Source organism: Athene cunicularia (genome assembly GCF_003259725.1).
Source record: "Athene cunicularia isolate RWA chromosome 4 unlocalized genomic scaffold, athCun1 chr4_part3, whole genome shotgun sequence".
Classification (NCBI taxonomy): Eukaryota; Metazoa; Chordata; class Aves; order Strigiformes; family Strigidae; genus Athene; species Athene cunicularia.
The window spans coordinates 21,252,843-21,259,749 of NW_020799100.1; the positions used below are offsets into that span (position 1 = coordinate 21,252,843).

Sequence of the window (6,907 nt, forward strand, 5' to 3'; positions counted from 1 at the left end):
CACCAAAATCCCCCCTTTTCCCCATGTTTCAAAGGGTTTTAGTGAAGTTGCTGGAAGTTTAGCCGGGGAAGCCTTTGAACGGACAGGCTCTAACGAGTGGGGAAGAGCGTCAAAAAAAGAGACTGGAGACGCTTTGAAAAGGGAACGATCTGTCACTGCAAAGCGAAAAAAGAGGGAGGCGATTTCGGCCGCCCCCTCCTGCCGCAGGGATCCGGGCGAACGGGGCCGGCTGCCGCCCCCGGGGGGGCCCCGAACCGTCCCGGGGGGACTCCGAACTGTCCCCGGGGGGCCCGTCCCCGCCTTTCGCTGTGACGGCGGTGTGGCAAGAGGTAACTAACCCCCCCCCCTCCTCTAGCTTTTGGTAACGGGGTGTTTCCCTGCTCGGGGAGGGTGTTTGTGCGGTCCCCAAACGCCTCCCGGCCGCTGGCAGGGAGCGGGAAGCATCCCCCCCGCTTCCAGCCTTCATCCCCATCCACCCTGTCCGTCTGTCCGTCCCCCTCCCCGTCCTGGGGCACCCCGCTCCCCCCTTGCTGTGAAAACGGAGCGTTTGCCCTCGGGTCCCCCGTCCCCCCCACCCCGAGGCGAAAGGAGCTGAGATGCTGGAAGGCACCTGCCCCCCCTTTCCTTTCAGCAGCAGTGGGGAACCCAGGCTGTGCCCGGCTCTCTCCTTCGTGAAAATGAGCCGGTTTTTTTGCAAAATCTTAATACTTGTAGTAACAGCTCATTGGTGATTCTGTTAATGTTGCACACCTCATTAAATAGCCCCAAACATAAGGAGGTTTAAATGACTTTATTGAATTAAAAATAGCATAGGAAATCACCTATGGTACTTTCATCAAATAATTAATGTAAACTATATACATACAGTGAGAGATTCCTTTTAACAAATCTATTCATAAAACGCGCGGGGGTTTACTTAATGGCTGAAATAACTTAGAGCAGCACAACTCGCTTGAAACATCGAGCCACACTCGTGCACTTCCTAATATGTTCCTGTATGTTTCCCTGAGTGTTTTTCTTCCTTATCTTTTTTTATATCTGAAGTTCTATTCCCCTCCTCTACTCCATGTATTTGATCATTTTTTCAAGTCCCTTGGCTGAACCAATCTCTTTTCATGCAGAGGATAAAAAGAGAAAAACTTCAAAGTAGGTTCAGGTAATTAACAGCTGAGGGGAATATAATCTAAACCATAGGCCCTGCTTTGCACCCAGGTCTGCTTTCAGAGCCAGCCGGCAAGGGAGTGCCTATTCCCTATAGCATCCAAATCTGCTTCCTCTGAACAGCTTTGCCAGGCCTCCAGTTATCACATCTGCATTTCAAACACCATGTCTCTGGCATTAATTATTAATTAGCCTACAGTCACCCCAGAGGATTTAAGTTCCAGCCTGCACATACTTATTCATTGACCTCTATCTTAGTTTTTGTTGGAAAAAACCCACTAGAATGCTTAATAATTTCCTTTCTCTCAGACCCTCTGTTCTAGTTTCATGGAGGGGAAACAGTATATTTTCAGAGATGGAAAATCACAGGGTTGTCTAGAAATTTGTTTAGAGCAAAACGCTATGTCAAGAGTTTGAACAAACCGTTTCAAAAGGTTTAGCAGGAATTTTGCGTAAGTATTTTTTTACCTTTGACAAATGAATTTATGGATTTCCCAGAACTGAGAGATGGTGGATACAAATACAACGCGGTTCGGCTCTGTGCGGAATATTGCTCGGTGTGCGCTTTACAAATACAAACCGGATTAATTACCGCGTAGCACATTTATATGATCAAACTAATGCAAACGTTTGTTTGAAAGCTCTGGGGTTACACCGTTATTGACACTAGTAAGAACCAAGAAAATGCTGTTGCAGGGCACATTAGTACTTGGGCATTAAAGATGCACTCCGTCCTCAGGAACACGGAGTGTATTTTGTAACTGGTTTGCATCCTTCCCAAGGTACTTTGGAAGATGCTCTTTAGTCATTAGAATAAGTACTGCTGCTTTCTTGGCTGCTGTGTATCTCGATATTAAGGTTCCAGAGGTAAAAAAAAAAAAAAAATCGGAGTAATCAGGTAGGAACTAGGTTATATGATTCTCTTTTTCGCAATGCTACAGGAAATTCGAAGTGATTGTTACAGTCTGGATGGGTTGTATACTGGATACTGCCTTTTGTTAATGTATTTTAATACTACAATGTCCCAACCCCCTGAATGAGTCCTATTTTAATGCCTCATGCAATTATCCATAGATAAACTTCCTTAAGTATTGCCACGGTTTCTCATTTTTATATGTGGTGGTACTCTCTCAAATAATCATTGAAACATAAAATATTCCCCCACTTTGTTTCCTAAGGAAGTGTTTAGTCTGTAATCACGAGGTCAGACTGGTTAACTTCTATGCCAGCCTAGAATTGATTTTTGAAAGCATTTAATCTCCGCCTAAGACTCTTTTGAATTTCTATTTAGTGGAGAATATGGAAAAGAGGTCTGATGCACAAACATACGTAGTTAAACTGCCGGGCTATCTCGGTAAACAAAAATGCATTTTTCCAAAATTGCAGATAAAACAGCCCTTTCTGTAAAACCACAAGCCTTGTGTGTCTGCGCTTCAGCAAATGATCACCTGAAAATAGATGTAGGGACTAATGCTGCTGGCTTCCATGAGGGATCTCCCTCCTTCACTTCCCTGGGAATTTTGAAGATCTGTCTTGTTCCTGCTCTTTTATTATCTTCACCTTTTATGAGCAGATCTGTGAGGCGTTCGGCACTGAATAGTAAATATTTTTGCCTCTGCTTCAAATATTCAGAATAGTTCTTACATACGATTTAACATCGCAAGTACCTCTGTTTCAGAAGGAAGAGAAGAATAGGCAATACCTCAAATTCCATTTCCAGAAAGATTATTCCTGTTTATAAAACAACAGAACGTACCTTGATGCTGAAGAGGGGAGTAGATGTAGACTATTATAATAAGGTGTCCAGGACCTTTTAATCACTTCTACAGTGATACTAATAACAGTGATAATGGAAAAAAAAAACTAGTGTGAAACCAGGGCTGGAATCTATTCTTTCTAAATGTCAGAGTGTTTCTGGAATTAAAATTTAGCTGCTAATGTAGCTCCTTACCTTATGAATATTAAAGAGGAGTAAGGACTAAATTTCTTCCACAGCAGAGTAGCGTGAGATGTTGTTTTAGAAAACAAATCACATGGCAGCTTGATTTGCAGTGATGTATCTGGTGTGTTTTTAAAGGATGGCTAAGACTAAGGGCTGCTGGGTTGGGATCTGGCTGGTTTGAGCCCTCTGATGCTGTCTTCTCATTTTTCCTGTTGTTTTCATTTATTGACTGGGATTGCAGGTTTGACCAGGTTCTTGAGATAGAGGTTCTGTACCCCAAGACTGGAAAACTTCTGTTATCAGTACCATTCCATTAAGTTTCCTTTTTTTTTTTTTTCTTTTTTTTTTCCCTTTTTTTTCTTTTTTGTGGTTGTAGTGCCAGGAGTGAGAAAAGCATGAATGTACATATAGAGTGGGTTTGACATGTTATGAAATATTTGTACTGTTCTTGTTTTAAGACGTGAATTTCCATAAGAAGCCTCTTTTATGGTTCATGATATATATTTTTATATATATATATATATATGCATTTATAGTTTTCCGTTAAAGCTTAAATGTTTTACTCTGCTGTTAGGCTAAGACCTAACCCTTGGCAAGTCTGGAAATGCTCTGACCCCTGTTCTTTTTATACCCTTCACTTTTTTCTTTTCAAATAACACAAGCAGTAGTTTTAGAGTAGTGACTGGCATCCACCAGGAACTGAGCTGAAACTGCATTTTGTGTTTTGAATGTTTCACGTGAACATGTTTTGAATTCAGATTTGTGGCTTGCAGACCACTTTTTATTTAGAGAAGCCACATGGGTGATTCTGATTTTCAATTACTTGAAGAGTGATTATAGAAAGAGTCTGTTGATCACTTGTGCATCAGAAGTCCACCGACATCTGATAAAGTCCTGGTTGTTGTGTTGAAGGAGTCGTGCCCACCTGTGTGCTTACTAGTAGGTGGAAAAAACCCTCTTATATAAAGAGTAGGTGAAGGTGGAGGTCACTGTAGATATTACTGTGTCAGCAGAAATGGGCTTTTATTGGATTTAGAAGAGACTGTGGGGCCAGATCTTCAGCTGACACAAATGGGCGCAGCAGTGTTGACATTCGGTGAGCGAGGCTGAGTTACATGAGCTGGAGATTTCCGTAGTCTAACCAAAAGATTGTATGAGCGATATCAGAATTATTTTGCGTAATGTCTGAAATAATCTGGGCCCACAGAAGATAGTTTGCCGCCTTCAGAGTGGAGTGCGGTAACGCTGCAACCTGACCTCCGATGTGCAGGGGGTGTCGCGTACCTGACGTGATGAGGGCACGGACAGGGATTATCAGTGAGGAGCTGACAGATGCCCGTGACAGAGGAGATGTCACAGATATTCAGACTGTGTGACGACAGCTGTTGAACAGTGACTTTTGCACGGTGACCATTACCTGAGGTGCTCCTGCAAGCGCTGTGGAAAGGCGTATGTGTACTGAGAGCGCCGAATTCCACCTTGAACTCCGTGAGACCGTATCATGCCTGTACTCCTAAACTTTGCTTTTAGCCATCTCGGTCCTAAAAAACCCCAAATGTAAGGTCCTTAGGCCCCTTGCTGACCCCAGCCCGGCGCTTCATGGCACGGCATAAACCGGGGCGCTTTAATGATTTCTAAAGAAGCTCTCGGGCTCAGGCTGGCAGCGGTCCAGCCCGCAGCCCCCCTGCTCGCTACGAGAGCAACCTGCAGCCGGGTTTGTGTGACGGTTCCTGCCTCGGCCCAGACCTCCAGACCTGCCTCTTGACCCTCCGGCTTCACCCCGAAACACCCGGGCATCCCGCTGGGTGCGGAGGGCTGTCAGGGCAGTGTCGTGGCCACTCTCTGCAGCCTTCCCCTGCCTAGAGGCTCTTTTCTTGGCAGTGCCTGTGTGTAAAGTTTTAAAAGACTTTACAGAGTTTCCCTTCCTCCGCTATATGTTTTCCTTTTCTTCTTTATTTTATTTCTCCCCCCGCTCCATTCATAAATCACAGGGGCTCCATTTACTGCCTCTGCCGTGGGCTTGAGTTTGGTGTGGAATGAGTTAATGGGGCCAGGCTGACACTTAAGGTAAATTGTCACAGTTTGGGTGACTTTCTATCATCTGGGAATCCAGCCCACTGGTTGCAAATAACATGCTTACTGCAATTAAACACTTGATTGCCAAAATGTGAACAGCATATTTAAAAATTGTTTGTATACATAAAACAGCGCACGCAACCCAAAGAATAAGAATGATCTTTAGGAATTTTTTTGCCTGTTATTATGACTATAAGTTTTTAATCGTAAAGCAGAGTGTATGTCTGTGCCATGTAGCTGGCTACCACCAAATCACATGTAACATTCAGTGGTAATTGCGTTCATAATTATGGAGTTAATTGAATTTCTGTAATAGTAAAAACTGGCATATAAAAAGTCTCTCAAGATTAAATGCTTCAGTTAGGGAAGAATACACTCACTTTATTAAAAGAATATTTAATAAAAAGAAAGTAATTCTCATATGCAGGTGAGTTTAAGACTGATAAAATAATCTCCCAACATGAATCTTCTCCATAAATGCTGTTCCAAACAAAATGTGAGATCGCATGAAAAATGTGAATCCTCGCAACGCTCCTGGTTTTGCCCTCTGAAGGAAAAGCAGCACGCACAGGGGTATTTGCAAACTGAAGAGGTATGTTAAAGGAGCTTTCTGCTGCAGCTTCAGCATCTGCATCTGCCAAGTTTGTCAGGTATTAGAAGTGCACTGTGGCAAAATTAGCACTGCTGTTAACAGCTTCGTATCATAACAACACCATGTTAGAAAGTCAAGTTTTGCAATTTTCCTTATAGCTTTTAACATTAAAGGAGTGGATTTTTTTTATTTTATTTTTTTTTTTTTTTTAATCCATTAGGTGTTTTAGTGCCACTTTAGGCTAACTTCAGGGCTGATTTATAACTCACCGATTCCACAGGGGAGTCACAAGATGTAATACAATACAGAATGTGGACTTGCGTGTCTACTACCTTTGTCCTGTATATCATCAACTGATTTATCTTTGGAGAGAAAAGAATAAGGGTAAGAATACCCAATTTGTAAGATATTAAACCTGTATATCTAACCACGAGCAGAGTCATCCTCCTGAAAATGAGAAAGGATCCATAAAAACGTATTGGTCTTCTCTTGTGTCCTCCCCTCTTGTGTCCTCCCCTCTTGTGTCCTCCCCTCTTGTGTCCTCCCCTCTTGTGTCCTCCCCTCTTGTGTCCTCCCCTCTTGTGTCCTCCCCTCTTGTGTCCTCCCCTCTTGTGTCCTCCCCTCTTGTGTCCTCCCCTCTTGTGTCCTCCCCTCTTGTGTCCTCCCCTCTTGTGTCCTCCCCTCTTGTGTCCTCCCCTCTTGTGTCCTCCCCTCTTGTGTCCTCCCCTCTTGTGTCCTCCCCTCTTGTGTCCTCCCCTCTTGTGTCCTCCCCTCTTGTGTCCTCCCCTCTTGTGTCCTCCCCTCTTGTGTCCTCCCCTCTTGTGTCCTCCCCTCTTGTGTCCTCCCCTCTTGTGTCCTCCCCTCTTGTGTCCTCCCCTCTTGTGTCCTCCCCTCTTGTGTCCTCCCCTCTTGTGTCCTCCCCTCTTGTGTCCTCCCCTCTTGTGTCCTCCCCTCTTGTGTCCTCCCCTCTTGTGTCCTCCCCTCTTGTGTCCTCCCCTCTTGTGTCCTCCCCTCTTGTGTCCTCCCCTCTTGTGTCCTCCCCTCTTGTGTCCTCCCCTCTTGTGTCCTCCCCTCTTGTGTCCTCCCCTCTTGTGTCCTCCCCTCTTGTGTCCTCCCCTCTTGTGTCCTCCCCTCTT

The 6,907-nt window shown here is 44.4% G+C and overlaps 1 long non-coding RNA gene across 1 annotated transcript in view; it reads left to right on the forward strand.

The window, feature by feature from the left end:
- The first annotated feature begins 31 nt into the window (after nucleotides 1–31).
- Nucleotides 32–6,907, forward strand: part of LOC113480229 — an 80,499-nt gene continuing 73,623 nt past the window's right edge. Inside the window, exon 1 of the long non-coding RNA XR_003398440.1 lies at nucleotides 32–329. This is a non-coding gene — a long non-coding RNA (uncharacterized LOC113480229). The remainder of the gene's footprint in view (nucleotides 330–6,907) is intronic.